The 21,290-nt window shown below is 47.2% G+C and overlaps 1 pseudogene; it reads right to left on the reverse strand.

Annotated features, from left to right (window-relative positions):
* Window positions 1–20,912: 20,912 nt before the first annotated feature.
* Window positions 20,913–21,025, reverse strand: LOC122800570 (annotated as a pseudogene).
* Between the last annotated feature and the right edge of the window lie 265 nt (window positions 21,026–21,290).

Below are 21,290 nucleotides of genomic sequence, written 5' to 3' on the forward strand. Positions count from 1 at the left end.
TAGACATAGCACACAGCAAAGCCTAGGCCATGATACACGAAGCCTCTGGCGTGTATGGATTGAGTGAGAGTACAGCAAGGAAAGATGACTGCCAGGCTATTCAGCAAACACCCATAGGGGTGTGCATGACCGCCCGTAACACGTACATTGCACGGACAATGTTGTGATTTGCAACATACCCTATTTGTATGTGAAAGCTATGCAAATGATGTAATTACGCGATACATGAAACAGTAAGCTGTCCGTGCAAGAGCAGAGTTATGTGCAGAAATGTACCCGGATGTTAGGCGACAAACGTTCTGCACGTTGCTAAACGGAGCAATGACAGCTGCAAATACAGTATGAATACAGTCGAAGAAACATGCCAATGTCCAAGTCCAAGGCCAGTGGCAGCTTTGTCCATTGGATATCAATAAAACAGTAGCTACTGGAAGCGTAGCGCAGTGCCACGAGAACGAGCTGCACTTCAAAATAAGTAAAATATGTATAATATACATACAAAATGTAGGTTTAGTTAGATGTTAGTACGCCATGCAGATGAATGGCAAGCTGGAGACAACATGGCTACTGCGTACTGGTTGTTATGTGTGGAAGCGCTCTGTCAGAGATGTAATGAAGCATTTGTAAGCAATGTGATGCAAGTGAGGCTGAGGATAGTGAATCACAACATGTCATGCCATATGGGCCAAGCCTCTACAGTGTAGTGTAGGTTAAGGGGACTATTAGAGTAGAAGATAGGTGACAACATGAGTGTGTATGTATAAAACACTGTAATCTCACCGGAGCAGTGTCACATGTTTGCTGTCAGTACTCAGTGGAAGAGGCGTGTTATGAGCTATCCTAGGGAATGTCAGGAGACTGACGGTGTATGCCATGGATACCACCGATGTGACCTGCAAACCTGCCCACAGTGTGTCTGCGCCCGTGTGTGCCAGTAAGCCTGAGTAAGCATGTGTGCGCGTGTGTTAGCCCATGTGCGCGTGTGGAGGAACGAGTAAGCTAGTGTACGAATGGTGAAGCCCGTGTAATGTCGTGTATGCCAGTGTATGTGTTTGTAAGCATGTATACATGTGTACTACACACATCACACATGTACTGCACACTCAGACACACATGCTGCCAATACTACACACATCAGTGAAATGGCACATGGATGGAGAATACATCATCAGAATTAACAGTGCTGTAAACTATGCTACATTGATGGTCATAGCTGCAATGCATCATGCCTGCCTGGAAGTAACACACTGTGTGTTAACAGCATGCTAACATCAATACAGTGGAATAAAGCCACCGTGTGCATCAGCACCAGGTTAGTCTGATCCTGCATCAATGTTACACATCACAGGTAGTGGCAAAGGTGACATCATATGCACATGGTGTGGTGTTACATTTCCAGAGCTGTCATTGAGCCATCCAATGTACACATAGGTGTGCGTGTGTGAGAGACAACGGTTATTGCATGGCCCAATGGTGATGCAATGAGTTTGTGTATGTGATAGCCATAGCTGTTTGTGGTAAGTGTATGTGTCTGCATATACACAGGTACAGCATGTGTCAGCCATATACAGGAGGTTGTGGGCAGTCACAGACCGTACCTGCCAGGCTGTAGGGATCACCATTACTGGCCATGGACACCCTTACATGCATCCAACACAATCCAGTCCTGCACCTGTCAATGTATACACATACAGTCCTGGGATCTGTACCACAACCTGTGGATAAACTGAGTCTGTAATGTTAACCTGAGTTGCATAGAATTGTCAGTTACTACATACGGATATGAGCCATACTCACACTCCAATGTAATAACCACTGCTGACTGTTGCCGAGATGTGCATACGACCATTCAAAGGTGCTGTACTAACATTGTTTCCAATGCCCGTGTAATACCCAGTAACACAATAACCGGTCACTACACAAGTATAACCTACGATCACTACAGCACATAGTATGCGCACTGTCACAGAGCCATAGCAGATGTACATACATCCAAGGTGCTCACGTACAGATAATGCAGCACATTCAAGAGTGATAATCCCAACATACATATCTATATACAATATATATATATATATATATATATATATATATATATATATATATATATATATGTGTGTGTGTCTGTGTAGATAGATACATACACACACACAACACACGTGGCAGGGTTGGGAGCAGAACACAAATGTAACCACTGTACTACACGACAGCATTACGCAGTTACAGAACACGCTACCGTGATTAGTAGATCACAGGATTCACACAGGCATACGTCTAGCCTGCAGACAGCAGCATCAAAGGCAAAGACGCCGCACGGATGTTATGGAAAGTGAATACTGAAAAGCAATGTACTGTTGTCATGCAGCTGGAAAGACACACACACACACACACTTGGCAGGGCTGGGAGTCGAACATACACCTAACTACCCTATCACACTACAGCATGACGCATTTACAGAATGTGCTACCGAGATTACTAAACACAGCAGTCCCAGAGGCAGACATCTAGGCGCATGTCATCATCCACAAAGGCAAAGACGTCGGTGGGAAATATCTGTGGTGTGAGGCATCTAAAAGCAAGACTGAGTCCCCAGGCGGATGGGAGCATACGCGCAAACACACACACACACACACACACACACACACACACACACACACACACTTGGCAGGGCTGGGAGTCGAACATACACCTAACTACCCTATCACACTACAGCATGATGCATTTACAGAACGCGCTACCGAGATTACTAAACACAGCAGTCCCAGAGCCAGACATCTAGGCGCGTATCATCATCTGCAAAGGCAAAGACGTTGGTAGGAAATATCTGTAGTGTGAGGCGTCTAAAAGCAAGACTGAGTCCCCAGGCGGGCGGGAGCATGCGCGCAAACACACACACACACACACACACACACACACACACACACTTGGCAGGGCTGGGAGTCGAACATACACCTAACTACCCTATCACACTACAGCATGACACATTTACAGAATGCGCTACCGAGATTACTAAACACAGCAGTCCCAGAGCCAGACATCTAGGTGCATGTCATCATCTGCAAAGGCAAAGACGTTGGTAGGAAATATCTGTGGTGTGAGGTGTCTAAAAGTAAGACTGAGTCCCCAGGCGGACGGGAGCATGCGCGCACACACACACACACACACACACACACACACACACACACTTGGCAGGGCTGGGAGTCGAACATACACCTAACTACCCTATCACACTACAGCATGACGCATTTACAGAACACGCTACCGAGATTACTAAACACAGCAGTCCCAGAGGCATATTTCTAGGTGCGTGTCATCATCTGCACTGACAAGGACGCCGACAGGGATTGTATAGAGAGTGATCAGTCTGAAAGCATACAGACATATTACTGTCCCATGGTAGACGTAAACAAACACATGGCAGTGGTGTGATTGGGGCAACATAAGATTTACGGAGCACCACAACAACAGGACATAGACACAGGACGCGCCACAGACAGTACACCCTTCAAGACAGTCGACCAGTGTGTACTCGGTAGGCATCCATTGTGACATTGAAGATGGACATCTGTTGCCTGGATGACCACCATGGCTATACAGGATGTCAACGGCCATGCCCATACACAGAGGGACATCACTGACACAAGGTGTCACTGGCCATGGCCACATGCTTAGTAATACACGTCTGTTTGGACTGTACTGTGTGTCGATCTACACAACGGCGTACTGGGCATGCTCACACACTTAGCAGTTGCAAAGGGCCGTCTTGCATGAAGATGGAGTCTCAACATGCAAGGGCTCAGTTTGGACTGTCATGTCTGTCCATCTACACAACAGCGTACTGGGCATGCTCACACACTTAGCAGTTGCAAAGGGCTGTCTTGCATGCAGACGGAGTCTCAACACGCAAGGGCTCAGTTTGGACTGTCATGTGTGTCCATCTACACAACAGCGTACTGGGCATGCTCACACACTTAGCAGTTGCAAAGGGCCATCTTGTATGCAGATGGAGTCTAAACACGGAAGGGCCCAGTAAGGTGTAACTGTCCCCATGCACAGGGCGGGCCATCCTGCACGCAGACGATGTCTAAACACGGAAGGGCACAGTAAGGTATAACTGTCCCCACGCACAGGGCGGTCACACACATGCAGTGACCAGTACACACTCAGCTGCCATCACAGCTGTCACAGGTGCAGATCACAGATGTACACACTGCAGTCTACACTGTAGCCCTCGAGACATCACCATGTCATTGCTGCAGCAATACACAGCCATACATTACCACAACACCATGTGACACATGACCAGTGGACTGTACAGAGGTCTACAGCAACTGTGCAGAGTACACATGTAGTGACAGGGTTCCAACAGGTGTTATGCATTGCAATTATACCACTATACATGACCAGGTCAGCTGAAGACATACCAGGGGCCCCGGATCTTACACAGCTGTGACAGATGAGTGTTGCTGTACACCAATGAACACACATGTTTGGATATGTCAAACATGTGACTGTAGTGGATGTGTGCATGGACCACACACACAACACATATGTACATAGCTAAGCCTTTGCTGTCCCCCATGCAGAACAGTGGCCTAAGCAATCATACGCATGCAAATGGAAGGTGGGTCCATGTCTGTTGAATGCTCACAGTACAAGAGGTAGCAATGTTGACAGAGGACACATTCCCCTGTAGTAGTCACCCATGACACCCGTGATATCATACCACAGTCCATGTGTTATGTATGGCAACACACATGTCCACCAATAGCAATGCATACAAACATGGCTACAGGAGACACATGTAGGACCAACGCACATGTACAATCTGTACTGTACATGCAGCAACCATGCATGTGCAGTGGCTGATGTCCATAACACAGCTGTGCCTAACTACAACATGCAGTCGCAATGCAGCCCCATCACTGACACCTGTATATGGTGATATAAAGACAGTATGGTTGGTTGTACATCACGTATGGAGGGATGTGTGTACATAACGTGGTGATCCACCTGTGTAGATGTATCTGTGCCAGGGATGGCTCACAGGTGTGTCACATGCCATCCTACCATGCCATGTGCAAACAGTACGCTATGTCACTGTTACTTGACGGTGATGACATAATGCGCACACAGCGGTCAGGTGTTACCAACTGTATGTCACATGACACCTGTAACACTGACATCCTCCCATGTGCATATAGCCACACAATTGCCAGACATAGCGTTGGTGTACATACTGCGGACATTACCGCTGCATGTCTATCAAACGGCTCATCATATGGCAGGTGTATCATTCCCAGCACTGCCATGTGTGTCCACTTGTGTGACCACACATGCCACATATGGTGGGGACTATGTCCCAGTTGTAACACATCCCTGTACACCGTTGTAGAGATCTGTACATACTGCAGTGTGGAAAGCATGACGTCAGCAGGTGTGGTGCAACACACACATCGGCTTTCCATACACACATATCTGGTCACCACAGTGTGTGTATGTATGTATGTATGGCTGTCTGGTGCTTGGTGTGAGGGTGTATGCTACCATACAGTGGAAACAGGATCACTAACCCCTCATGGTGATGCAGTCTACTACCCTGTTGATGCCATCGGTCCCAGCCATACTGGCTACCTGTGCATGTCCCTTCTCTGTGCCACGTCGTGTGGGTGCAAAGTACTGCGAGGGTGATGACCATATAGGCAGGGGTCCACACCTCAATACTATGGGGTGTGCATTATAGTGCAGTAGACCCCGTGAATGTGTCCATGTTCCTCTACTGTGACAGGGTATTACTGCTACACAGTGTGGCCTCATGCTATCAGGTGGCCTCTAATGTCATCATTGGCCAGACCGCTGTGTATAACCCCTGCACCATGTCAACATACCGGTAATGTTTCCCAGTATGTATGTCATATCTCTGTCCACTGTAGCCTGTTCAACTGACCACATGCTTCAGGTGCAGTATATGTATGGACATCTGTGTCATGTTCGGACATCTGTGTCATGTTCGACTTTCCAACAGTCAGGTTGAGGGTACGTTTAGCATGCTGATATTGCCATACATGCCTGTGAGTACTCCACAGTTACACATGGGGGACTGCAAACACTGCTACCTGTAGACACATGCCAGTACACCATAGGAGGGATCCAGGGCATCATTACCAACATGCTGTTACTGTTGTAACCGAGACTCATACTGTGAACATATCACAATGCATGCTGCACCTGGACTACATGATATGACTGGTGCATGTCGACAGTACACCACTGATGTCACATACACATCTCTCAGTATTCACACACGACCAATGCAACATACACATCCCTCAATATGCATACACAAGTAATGTTAGATACACCTCTCACTATTCTGTTCACCCTGTGCATCAGACCATTTGAGCATATCCCTGCACTGATGGTGTGGATGACAGGGATGTGGCACAGGCTTCATCATATGCACAGGGTGATACTGTTTGCCAGGGGCATAGGCTGCACCAATGGATGACATCATGTGTGTGGGTAAGGGCCGGTGATTTGAATGGACATGTCTGTTCCGTATGCATGTGGGTGTTGTGGAGCCCTACAGTTGTGTTTGCTGTGTGTGTGTATGTGTGCACACAGTTCTGTCATTTGTGAGGCCTACACAAGGGTATCATGGACAGCTCCAGATTGTACAGACCAGGTTATACAGCTCACTGTGACCGGACATGGCCACGTGTCCTGTGCCTGCCAGGGGTTGCATGGGCACTACCAGGCAGAGGTACAGAATGGCTACTGTCCGATGACACATGGCCACTGGAACCATGTCCCCACCGGGAACGTACAGGGCCATGTCCACATGGCCTGCTGTGACCTGGTGTGAACAGCGCAGCACCAGCTGCACTGCTACTGCTACGGCACTATGGGAGCGGCCATGTGAGGTGGCATGCTTATGTTGATCTGCATTAGGTGGTGTAGCTGGCCTACGTCCATGTGTCCTATGCCTCACCTCCACCAGATGTTCCAGCACAGACAGCTCATGCTCGTGGATTGCCATGCCACGGTCGAGGATTCTGACCATGTCACCCAATCGCCTGTCCAGAACATCAGCAAGCTGCTGTTGAGCACCTGCCAATGCTTGGATGTTGTTGTTTAGGGTACTGATAGCAGCCCTCTGTAGCCTCTGCTGTTCTCTGTGCCGCCATTACAGTCTAGAACATGCATCTGGTGATCCCAGCTGCTGCACTATGTCCTGCAGGTGCATGTCTGCCAGAGGTCCTCCTGCGAGCAGCACCAGCCACATGCCTGTGTGGCACATCTGCAGTCAGTATACTGCCACCATGATGTGGAGACACACCTTCTGTAGCCACCACATGTTCCTGTTCAACGCTAACAAACGCTGACTGTCCTTCCTCTATGGCCACTGTAGATGTGGTATGTGTTGGCAGCTGAACTGTGTGCGGGGAAGAGGGGGAAATAGCTGGGATGGCAACCGTTGGCACCGTTTCCGCCCCTGACATCCCTGCCTGTACCTCGTGCATATGTTCATCACTGCTAGCATCTGTGGGGACACTATCAGATGGACCACAGGAGGGTAACGCACCTACATCACCTGTAAATGCAAAGAAAGACTCTAAATTACAATAGACACACACACACACACACACACACACACACACACACACACACACACACACACACACACACACACTGACACACACACACGGACACACACACACTGACACACCATGCATGTGAGATGACAGATGGCATGCAGCATGCTTGTGATACAGCTGACAGCATGCAGCTCAGACATCAATAGTGTTTGTAAGCATACCCCCTGGAATGCACACTACAGCAGGCAGGTGTCATATCATTATCCATGCAATTCACACAATCATGGTAGTATGCATGTATCCCCATGATGCACCATGTGGACCAGAACAGAATAACAGTACACATGGCTGACGTGACCTTGACATGTAATCTGCTGACGTGTGCATTAACATGCATGCATGCCTGACACAATGGTGTCCTGACACATGTACAGAGTCATACTGGGTATCACATTGCGGTGTTGTCCATATGCCCTACAGATAGAATGCATGTTGAGCAAATGTGCATGGGCATGGTAGGGGACTGTGAGCCGTCTACATTGCTGTACAGTGTGATGTACAGACACTGTGCCATTGCATGGCATCATGAGGCATCCATATTGCTAAACAGTGCATGTTATGTACGCATTGCATATCCAGAACTGCATGCATACCCATGACATACCTGTGGATTGTGACCTACGATGCTGAGGTGTATACACACCCAACCATGCTGTGTCATGTGACAGGTCACTGGAGGACATATAGATGACACCCCTGCACGATGACTACAGAGTGTTAGCTGCCTGTCAACCATGTCCACACATAGCGGACCTGTCACGTCACCATTTCACACATGACATTGCTGTACCATGCACACAAGGTGCACAGCTAACAGTGATGTCCTACAGCGGGAGTGGAAAAGTACAGTATCTGTGGCCTGGTGTCACTGTCATTGGAATCTGTGAAGGTGACTACCGTCATGCTATGACACAGACGTCATGTTCAACACATCTTATGAGGTACACGTCACTGACACCTCCACTAGCTGTGCACAGGCATTTAGGATGTGCAGTGTACCATGGTGTACAAACGGTCTAGTACGGCTGTAATTGGACCATGTGTGGACAAAGTGGGACAGGGTGTATCCACATCCCGTCTTCTGTGTGGCTATGTGTCTCTGGCCATCCCCCATGGCCATGTGTGCACATGTGTTGGTCATGTATGTGATGGCCATCTAACACACCTGTCTGTGTTGTCCCATATGACATACACCCATACATGTTGGATATGTCACCATCCACACGGCTATGCAGACAACAGTTGTATGTGTGGTATGTGGGGTTTGGGTTATGGGAAATTGTGACAATATTGCAACCAAAATGCTACGTGTCTCAGACATGTCGGATGGAACATCACAATGTGTGATACCATTGCAGGGGCATATAACACAATGGTGACACCTGTGGTCTGCCCATATCACTGCTCACTGTGCGGTACTGGTTTGTGTACCACATGTTTTGTTCCACTGTATAGTACATATGCCTCCATTGTAGAACACCTCCACCATTGTATGCACGGCTGGACACACATGTAGCAATGACAAATACTGTAGTTTCATGTCTGTGTATCATTTCAGTTGCATATATTGCACATGGGTGGCCTGTGTGGATGATGGGTGATGCGACCTGTATATCCATGTATTAACTGGCCACATGCAGAATAGATCGATGCTTTGACATGCCTGATACCAATGACAGTCTCACCTGCAATGGACTCTTGTCTGTGCGGCACACCAAAAGTACCTGTATAGGGTGACACAGCAGTATGAACATTATCCATGACTGTATGACAGCCACAGGGTGAACAGTGCAAGTTAACACATTCGCCTGTACAATAGCATATAGTCAGCACATGTGTGCATACCATACCTCTCAACCTCTTAGAACAATAAATGTGGACAAAGCCTACTATGATGGGGGACATATAGGGACAACTGTGACATATTGCTCTTACTAACTTAGAAATTTGCTAGACTAATAGGTTTGCATGCACATGGGTTTTACGTGGAATGTGCAGTCGTAAACACAAATGTATGTCATCATTTAATGACTCCATTCCTCAGCTATTTGCCAGAAAGGGACAGATATTAAGGGTAACACACCGACAATATGAGGCAGACATCTGGACATCCTGCAAATACCTGTACAGTTCAGAGGTATGGTGCATACACAGGGTAGCATAAAGCATGTGTGTCCACATACCTTGCATATGTTGTTACATTACATGATTTACACTGACACATGCACGTACGTGGGATATACTGGCCATATGTTCAGTACTGACTTACCAGGCAACTCCAGGCTCATTGGTTGGGAGACACCCACCTCCACGATGGCAGCTAGTGTTTGTGGGGGCTGTTCCGAGGGTGTTCCCAGACTGGCCAGTAGCTCCTCTGTGTGTGTGAGTGGAGGCTGGGTTGGTGGCCCACCACCTGTTCCACCTTGTTCCCTGGCGATTGCAGTGGCTCGCTGTTTTGCATGACATATCAAGTCCATGCAGTGTCTGTGCACCTGCTGGTAGGTGCAGTTGTGGCCACCCACTTCATTGACCCTCCTGCGAAGATCCTGCCACAGGTCATCCCACTGCTGTGCATGCTGTGGCACATGGCTAAATAACACCTCGTAGTTCTCATGGAGGTACGGGATTATGACATCATCCTCCTGTCGGCTGTATGCTGGTAGGCGTGTACGCGGCATTATCTGTAAGACATGATGAAGGTGACAGGTCACATTTACAGACATGTACAGTGATACTGCTGCACATACATTTCTAGCACATCGGCACAGTTATCTTTGCAAATCAACATGACACTAACATGACTGGCATGTATGTGTCACACACATGTAACACCCAGTATGCATTGGATATCATCCCCATATATGTGTGTCACCTCATTAGTGTTCCTACTGCATGTGACGTCTGTCTCCATGTGGGCATGTCTGTTTGCCTGCACTGGTGTTCTTACCTATCTACACATGCCTGATGTATTCACGGTAATGCTGTTGACCTTGATGCTGTGGATATGTCACATATCAACACAGACACAGCCTTACTGGACTTGGGCAGTGACAATGCACCAAGTATGCATGGAAACCTGTACATGCATCTGTTTTGCCATAGACATCTACACTGCACTGTACAGCTGTTCAACATCCTGCCACGGATCGCCTGTGTTTCACTTGTGATAGACATGGGACAATGGCTAGTCGGACGTCATTCGCAGGTAAGGTTATTGGCTATAGCATGTATGGGCTGGGTTTCCTAGCTGTATCTGACACCCATTACGCCACCGCAAGGGGCATCAGTGACACATTACTGATCCAGATAGATGATACTACATCTACCATACGGCCATCACACCATGTATGGCAGGGATGATATGTGCAGCTATGTGGACAGGGCTGCATGGTATGGCGGGAGTATGTCACAGGTATGGCACAGGGATCTGTCCAGCATGTGGCCATCCTAGTCATAGGACAGTGGTTGTCCATGGCGTATGTCTTTCAGATCAGGCTATGGACATGTAGCATGTCTAACAGCATAGTGTGGCATCTGTCTGTATGCAAGGTGGATAGCATGCTGCATACTGGAGGTGAGTATTGTGGAGGCTGGTATCGGCCATCCACGCATGGGCCCTACCCCTGGAGGGTGATGTGTATTCCAATATTGGTCACACGGGTGCTGTTTATGCCTGTCCAATGATCTCCGTGCTCATGGATACCACCCTGTCATGTCATGGGTACCTCGGATGACTACCTAAGGGGCCAGGGAGAAGTCTCCAGCTCAGGGAGGTGTACTACACTACACTACACCATCCCTAACACAGTGTCCATACTGTTGACCACAGCCTAGGTGTTTCTTAATGGGTACGGGGGTATTCCCCTAGTGGTGTCATTGCTGATATCATCCACCAGAATGTGCACATATGTCACACACATCACACACACAGCCCATTCTGTATGTTATTCACAACACTGTGACAACTATTGCCCATAGGTCATGGCCATTCACATCCTCACATACACAGATGGCTGACATTTGTCTGTGTGGTATGGGCTACAATGCGGGTGGGGTACAAAACATTAACCCTGGTTTACTGTAGATGACACCATGTGATATGCACATGTCACTGTAGCACCTTTAGTAGTTGTGAGTCTGTCAACAGGCCACTAGTAGAACACTCCTGTGACATACAAAGGCATTTGTAGCCGAACATCCATACTGTCTTGTACATCTGTACTGTTAACATCTACATTGATAATGGTTCATGGACTTGCAGACCATACCCGGCAGTGTTCTGATGCGGTGCCACCAATCATGACTGTTGTCAACACTTGTGGGTTGATATTATCCAACACCCTATCTGTAATGTATGGGCATGCTCTGCACTTGTTCAGAGCTTCTTGGCACGTTATGAGCTACTGCTTAGTTTAGCACCCATTTCACACCAGTCCTCACAGGTACACTGTCTGTCCATACATTTCCAGCTTGATAACTGTACAACAGCTGTCGTAAACACATCACTCACATACCTCGTGAGACATGGTGGTTTATACTGCGTGTCCACCTGGCATGTACCACTTATATACAGGCATGTCCAACTGGCACGTACCAGTGCTATTGCCTGTCACTATGATGACTATGTTGTACATGTGGCAATAGAGCTATTCTCATGTACACAGTCAATGCACACCTCCCAACATACAACAGTACAGCCTGTGGGGGTTGCACATATGCAGCCCTGCTGGGGGTTATACTGTCACCAACCCTGACTGCAACTGACAGTCATGTGGGGATGTGCAACATTGGCAACGCACCCCACACATCACATAGTCCCACATGATCCCCACCACAGGCCACACATACAGAGACACCTTGTACAGTACCCCTCCATACTCTGTGTGGGCACCAATGACAGCCCACATTGCCAAACACAACCACACCAACCTATAGCCCACAGACATGTGTGCCCATCACATACAGCCAATAGGGTGTCATAACATACACAACACACCTGTCTTAGGTGACTGTCGGCAGTCACACTGCTGTTCCACTCAGCAGGCTACACAAGGTGAAAGTCACTTACATCCTGCTGTCAAGTAACTGGTTCTGCAACATAACCTATGCACACATGCCACAAGTCAGCAGGTACAATGTGACTCATCTTCCATGTTTGTGTGACTGAAGTTGTATCTCAGGGCACAGACTACGAGTGCAGGGACATGCAATAGCCCACCAGTGTTGTAGCCCTGATGGTGTGGTCCAAGCCCTGGGAAGCATTTTGCGGTCATCCGGACCTGTTACCACTGTACTACAAACGACTGTGTCACTCCCAACAGTTGTCCATGCTTCTGCTGTCATTCCACAGGCATCTAGTATACGTCCACTTTGACTGACCCGGTCAAACAACATGATGCTGTGGCAGAGTTGACCTGCACCTGTCAGCCCTGGGAGTACGGATCACATGTTGGACTCTTGCTGCTTTTATACTGCCTGTCTTGCACAGTGTCCAATAACTGTCACCACCAGAACGGGAACTGGCTAGCAAAGCACGTGGTCATGTAACACAATGCTTGACATCATCCTCTGTGATGCACGCAGGCAAGGCACACCTGATACTGCACCACTTCAATATCTCTGCAGTGACTGGGACCTGCCCCTTGGCTCTGCAGAGCACACCTCAATGACTGGTTATAGACAGACCGTACCTCTCAGGCACGTGCCTGGACTGGCACACCCACGGCTGAGGTGTCCCCATATTCCACTATGTTGTACACACATCCTGGCTGGTTACTTAGCACAATGCATCACAGGTGCTCCACGTGCATATAACTGTGTCCGGAACTACTGCTGCTACTAATGTGAGACTGACAGTAACCCACACTTAACTGTGATAGCTGCACATGTACTGACACATTAGGCATACGCTGTGCATGAGTCATAACCTCCGCTTGGCTGGTTCAACCAATACACCACCTCCTAGACCAACAGTATCCTTGACATGGACACTACCAACATGTGACTGCTGTTCCACACCTGGGGTTATCCCCTCATTGGTGGAATCTGAACATATGCTACTCACCCTTGTTAGCCACATACCGGCACCACACACTTCACGGCATACACAGTAGATGAGTACTACAACACCAACTACAGATGTCGTATGACAGCGGTTGTTGTTGTCGTGACACACGTGCGGGTGGACAATGCACATGCAAATGCTGAGACATACCCCAGTGCACTTCATTAGCACGTACACGACAATATGGTTCATGCTATTCCACACAGAGCCATGATGGTACACACCAGATTACAGACGACACTCTGGGAGTGCGGTCCCACGGACATACTTTACAACAACAGGTGGGGGCTGTTACACAGTGGTGTACATTCACATGGGTGGGGTAACTCACTGGTCAGCTTCGGTAGGGCCACGGATCCCTCATCATATACCCCATAACTAGCTACGTACACATTACTGCGACACATTCCGAGATGTACCACAAGGCATTATGGTGGTATGTCAGTAGTCGTATGCAATGCCCACATCTGCTCACACATACAACTGTCACTCTGGAACATGACAGTAAGAGGTGATGTTGGCAACATGCTGTCTGATGGCTTCAATGCTAACATTACACCCTCTCACTCCCTGCAGGGCCACATTCCTTGCAGGAACATTGCGGTGTACCTGCAGTCACACCTACACAGTACTGACCTGCACTCTATATGTCCTAGGACACAGGCCCCTTGTCAACCTACAATATCCCAGGCTGTGATGTCCACAGACCTCTGAACAGCATGTCTCCCCACTGGGACACCATATTCAGTAATAGCCTTGTACCAGACATTGTGGCCCCTGACTGGCACACAGCGACAGTAACACTCCACACAGGTGGTGCCACAATGCACGACTGGGACTATTGCCCTACACACCTCACTGGACTGTTATGCATGGCTATAGGGCACATCATCATAGACATCATTCGCTGGGTCTTTGTTGTGCTCCAGTCCTTTGATGCCAGCTGGGTTGGTCTTGTCGGGGCCACAGCATGCCTCCTACACCTGTTGAACACCTTTCATACAGTCGCCAGAGTAGTTGATGACGACACGGGGGTCCACACGGCCTGCATTGTCCTCTCGCTGCCATTCAGCACCGTTCTCCATTCTGGTATTGACAACATACACATCCACCTGCACATCACAACATATGTCTCCGGATGTTATGCAAAGTGGCTACTGGACGGGACACACACACTAAGGGTGGCATACCATATCACATACTGCATTCCAGTTACACTTGGCATACCACAGTCCTCAGTCATGGGGCCCTCATGTTCGGTATATGCTTCCCTGAGGTACAGACTACCACTGAGGGGACTTCCCTGCCTAGCTTTACAGGCCACTGCATACCCAGCGCTATTGTTGCTCCACCAGCTGATACAGACCCCATCCATATGGGTGTCACTGTGATGGATACCGATATGAACATCATGGCCTCTACCTGCATGACACTTGGTATGAACATCACCTTTGCAGTTCACCATCCACCCACTGGTTATCACATAGGTGTTGGTCCCCTATATACATGTCGCATTGTACGTGTTTGTAAGATACATGTATGTCGCACACACTCCTGTGATTACCACATTGCCACTGTGGCGTGGATATCCATCTATGTGTCCACACATGTCTGTACTGGGTGTGTAGCTGGTACATAGGCAGCCATTGTACCTCTGAACAACGGACTTATACACACATCCATGAATACAACACCCCGCTTAGGGTGTACCTTATACAACAGCTTTACATAACTCAACATTAAAATGCCATGACGTTTATTGAGCTATGACTGCTAAAGTTTGTGGCTTATGTACAGACACCACGTCTGTACACATTTGCAGACTACATACTCAGGGGTGACGTCTGCTGCAAAGACAGGGCCCATGTCTGCAAATATGTTTATGGATATACTCTGCATACACGACATACACAATAGCCACTATGAGCATGATGCTCATGGATATGTGCACACACGCGACAGTGTGTGGCATGTGCTTGGGGGTTGCATTCCCAGACCGGACACTCACCATGCTTTGGGACATGATTCCTATGTACATCACGCATGGACAGTCAGTAGCAGTGTTCATGTGATACCTCGCTTGATGGATGGTGGACACATGTACGCCAGGGATCACTGCAGTGGCTGTACTGTGCAGAGATGCAGGTTACACATGGCTCTTCTGTTCACAGGACACTACCCTAGAGAGGTGCCACTGGTGTGCACACTGTAGTTGTTGTTACACATAGACTTGCCAGACTGCATGGTACCCCACTATGAACCTGTGGAGCTATTACATGTCCTTTGTGCATGGTTACTGGTATAGCCCTTCCAGTTAGATTGGCTGTCACGCTATTACAATGTCCCGTGACTACAGGCCATATGTATACTGTTATTGTACACGCCAATCATGTTCATGTTTGTCTGTCACATCTCTTCTGCTATTCTAGTATGGGAGTAATGTTTGCATCCTTTGCAAATGCACAGAGTGAATTACATATTATTTATTTCATCATAACTGTTTATACATATATTAATTACCTACTACTCACATCACTACCTTGTTATGCATCATATGCCTGTTCTCCTGTGTAGCATATCTGACATATCAATCTACTGTACTATACTTTACACGTGTTTTACATGGTATCCCATAATTCAAAGCATACTTGCACAGAGGGTCCACCTTAGACATGTCATTGACGTTATATGCCCATACACATGCGTACTGTTACAGTATATCTACATATACTATCCCCTGCTATGGCACGTACTTATTGGACATAACCTGCCACTGACAGCGGGTTGTATGACATTGTTCTGTTTAAAGCCGTCATGTTGCATCCCTTGTGGTGTCTGTGCTGTTTACCGTGTGGCCCACTGCTGGACGCACATCTTCTACAAGCATTAGTATGATCAGCAAGACATCACTACATAAATCCCATTCCCCACTTTATGCATGGAGGACACTTTTAATTACTGCAAACCAGGCTATGCATACACTGACATAACGTAATACAGAACATACTATACATACAGTTAGTGTTCTATATACCTTGATATCGTTCTGGTGTTTCGTCTCTATCTCGCTCTTCTGTATCACTCTTTCAACTGTTTTACGGTATGAGCATACAGTTTGCATATCTGGCAAGTCATCCTTATATACGTCAATACCTGCAACATGTGGTTTACTGCCGCCAATTGGTGGTCCAGTGTGACTAATTACGTGCACTTCAGCTGTGCAGCTACTCCATTCGCCAATTACGCAGCAACAGTGGGGTATAATTGAATTCTCCACTTGTGCGTTGGCCATTTGCCCTGCCTTCGGGGAGATGGCCTGTATTGTGTTTTATTGTGTGTAATTCCAACTGCTATGTGTAGAGCCAAGTCTATTTTGGAGTCATGTCCCCCATGGATTGTGTGTGATGGCTTGAGTATGTGGTTCTACCTGTGACTGTACCTGTCATCCCACCCGTCTGATAAAGGACTATTGCAAACACCTGTAACATCGCCATTTGTTCCGTTATACGACGGATACAATTTTGCATGGTGCCTTTAAATGTGTCTCTCACAAGGTATGTTAATGGTTCAGCAGATGTAATTGACTAACTAGATGTTTGGGCTGTGGTTACGGTCTGTATTGCTATTGTTTCCAGTGTGGGAGATGTAGGCGGGTGTACGTAGCATATACAGTTTTGTGGGGCTTGCGTTTCTACGTAGTCCATATATATGTGTGTGGGCCCCTTCCCTAATTACAGTGCTATCACTTAATAGACTTCTGTTATGGGAATTTACTTTGGGCCATTGTTAATTGGTTTCTATATGGTATGCAGGTGAGGTTGATACTTCCATACCTCCGGATGTACGGCGATATGTGCAGGGATATTTGTAAATGACCGCTATCCCGTGTATGCCTGTCCCAGATATTTGCAGTCATTGCAGTGGTGTTGGTGTCAGACCCTCTGTCACATGGCTTGCCACCTTTTCATATGGCCTTAGTTGGACACCTGCAGGTCACACAATGGTGTTTACAGGCTGACATATGGCCACGGTCAGTACACAGGATAGCACATACTTTTATCCTCATTACATACCAATTGTTCTTGGTCCTTCACTACTTATTGGTTTGCATGTAACATTTCCGTTTCTTACATACAGGCATGAGTATTTCCTGCAACTATTGCACATTATTTGGGACATACTAATGTCCTAAACTCTCAGACAGTTGCCCTTTGTAATGTTTCATGTCAGGACACACCTGCCCAGGGGGGACTGTCCCTCCCAATGTGGGACAGGTGTTTACCGCATGCCTACGGCTAGCTATACCCACACCTACCGTAAACATCTACCTCCGAGTTGCCACCTACAGACACATGATGCGGACACACACACACACTTTAGTCACACGGGAACACACATGGCACCCTCAACACACACATACACAGGCTACATCACTCACAACCACAGTTGTACACGGTACCTGCGTGGACCGCACCGCTGCCAGCGGTGACTACATGTCCTTACTATCGTCATATTGCTCGTGGTTCTACTGTTCCAGTACTGTGTTCTTTCTGTCTTTCAGCCTCCTGGTTAAGCGTGTCGGTGTGTGACACGTTCCATAGTTGGCGGTATCCTGTTTATTTGTACCTCAAAGGTGTTTTGAATGTCATCGACCTATCTATATATTTGCAGATGTCAGTGACCCCTTGTATATCGACATATATCACACTATCACCCTTTCTATCTGTATTATATATGTGTAGATATATATATATATATATATATATATATATATATATGTATATATACAATGCGTACAATGCGACATGTATGTAGGGGACCAACACCTATGTATATATATATATATATATATATATATATATATATATATATATATATACACATATTTCAGACCGGGGTGATGACAGGCACGTTACGCCTTTCATTGTGTGTTTGTCAGTGTATACTGTGTTTCCTGGACTCCGTACGTTTGTGTCTGTCCCTGACGTGGTAGCTTCCAGGGCTGCCAGCACACACATCCATGATAATGCCCTGGGCATTGCACACAACCTGGCAGTTGATGGAGTGGAATCCCTTGCAGTTTATGTAGCGCCTACCATACTCACCGGGTGGTGACTTGATTTGTATGTGCATGCAGTCCATCGCACCCAGTACCTCCGGGTAGTTTGCCACACGGTGGAAGTGACGCATATTGCTGGCCAACTCCTCCTGAGTTCGGGGGAAGTATATATGCTCATTGGCATGTGGTAACATGGCATCCAGGAACTGGTGTAGTACCCTGGATGCCGATGCCTGTGAGATCCCCATTATATCTCCAGTTGGCCTTTGAAAGGTACCTGTGGCTAGTATTCGCAAGCTTACGCATACCTTCGTGTCCACTGGGATGGGTTCCCCTCTGTTGTTTCTGGTTATCAGGCATGGCCGGCACAGCTCTACTATTTGCTGTAAGATGTCCCTGTCCACCCTGTAACGCTCTACTATCTCCAGATCATGTATCTCCTGGTAGGTTACCCTTGGTCTGAACACTCTTCTCCTCCTCCGAGGCCTACGGTGGTTGTCGGCATCATCATCGACAACACCGTCGGTCTGTAACACATGCTGATGAATCACAGCTATGGCAGCTCCCAACATGTACATTTTAAAAGTTCCCCGTCTGTTTACACCTATGGTGTGCTGTTTGAGAATACACAGGTGTGTGTTGGGTGCTTTCACACTTTATACTGTTTTGCTGTGAACACTGATGATGTCATAGGGTGTGTATGTACGATCGTGGCTACAGGGTATCTTCTGTGTTTTATTAACGGAACCACTATTGTGCTGCCTTTGGTGTTGCATTACATTTGGATGCTGTGAATTACCTCCTGCCCTTCCGTTTACATTTGTGAATGTTACACATACCATTTGCTGCATGCATACAGCTGCCTGCTTTCATTTGTACTTTCCTAGACCTGGCTTATCTTGCGTAATGTGTGCTATTGCCGATCTACTGTGGGTTTGCTTTGCTCTGCTATGACAGTTCTCCTATCTTTGCATTCCAGGTCCTCCACTCCTTTCTTTGCAATCCTATGCCTCCCCTATCCTGTTTTGCAGGTTTCTGCATGCAGGCTTGTCTACTGCCGTCGATTAGCCGCCGTGAGTTGATTGGTGTTAATTGCTCATTAGTACACCAATTACCCTGCTTCAGCATTTCCTTCTTTTCTTCCCCTGACCTTCCTGTTTGTGCTATTGTTCACGGCGCGCGCATCCGCTTACCGGGTTTCAAGCACGATTTCATCCCTGTACACATGCGCTTTCGGGCACCATGTGTGCTCTCAGCTAAACGGTTCTATACCTTCCTCCCCACCCCTGTCCTGCAGCTTTGCTTAGCAGCGGCCAGGCCAGATTTGCATTGCTCCAATGTGCTTACTGATACAGTGGCACACCCCTCTGCTGATGTCATGTATCACCTCTGATACACTCCTCGGTGTTATAGCGCTGTGCCATCAGGTACATCCTTAATCCGGCAGGACATTTGCGATTCAGTATTACCTGCCTCATTTGCATGGCATTGACTACTAATTCATAGTTACAGTGCCGAACACTGTCGCGGGCCCCTGGCAACCCTTGCGCCTTGCTTGTGGTGTGCCATGCCTACCATTGCATATCATGGTGCAATCCTAATTTGTCTTTCATTGTGATTTTATGACATTTGTATATATTTCCTTTCTATTCCTGTTTGCACACACATGCCCTGCGGTTGTACTGTGCGTTACTGTGGACATGACATTAAATGTTGTTTTTTAGGTGCTGTACATCTTTTCTTGTGCCATTGGCTGTGTATTTCGCCATTGTCATATGTTAACTTTGTAATACATGAGTCTGGTCTGCTTCCATAACTCTGATGTTCTGTTTGGGAAAATGTAAACCATGTTTTTTGGTTTACATTTCCATGGGCTTGCGCTACGCCTGCACCACTTCGTGAATCACTGTATGCCTTCATTAGCATGGTGCGACACTGCGCATGGGGTGATTTGCATACCTATGCCGAGGGCTGCGTAGATCTGGCGTATGCCGGTAGTGCACGTGGAGTTGGTTCGTACCTGAATCGCTCGGCGGACATATTTGGCATTGTCCTGCATACGCTACGCCTGTGCCCGGCGCAGGCTTCATGAATCCGGGGGAATGTTTTAATGGGCATGTTCTATTCTTGATAAAGTCTCCTATATAGGAGACGAAAACGCTTGATATTTGTTTTTTATTACTATATTAAACTGATAAGAACAGATACTACACTTGATCTTAGCCAAAAGGCCGAGAAGCAATTTTTTTTTTATTACTATATATTTTTTATTTTTTATTGTTTAGTTTAATAAATTGTTTTATTACTCATTGGACTTGATCAGCTTTCTAATTTTACACATCTCTACACCACTGAAGCCTTTTAGCTGTTATTTGGTTTTGGTTTTACTAGTTTGTTTAAATATTTGAAATTCTTATCATGAATGTGAGGTCACACACAAATGCAGTGTAAGTATATTTGCTTTCCGAGAAGAAAATGAAATCAGCAACTTAATAATGTTAGATATGT

Source organism: Protopterus annectens, chromosome 4.part0 (assembly GCF_019279795.1).
Source record: "Protopterus annectens isolate FY-2018-M chromosome 4.part0, PAN1.0, whole genome shotgun sequence".
Lineage (NCBI taxonomy): Eukaryota > Metazoa > Chordata > Ceratodontiformes > Protopteridae > Protopterus > Protopterus annectens.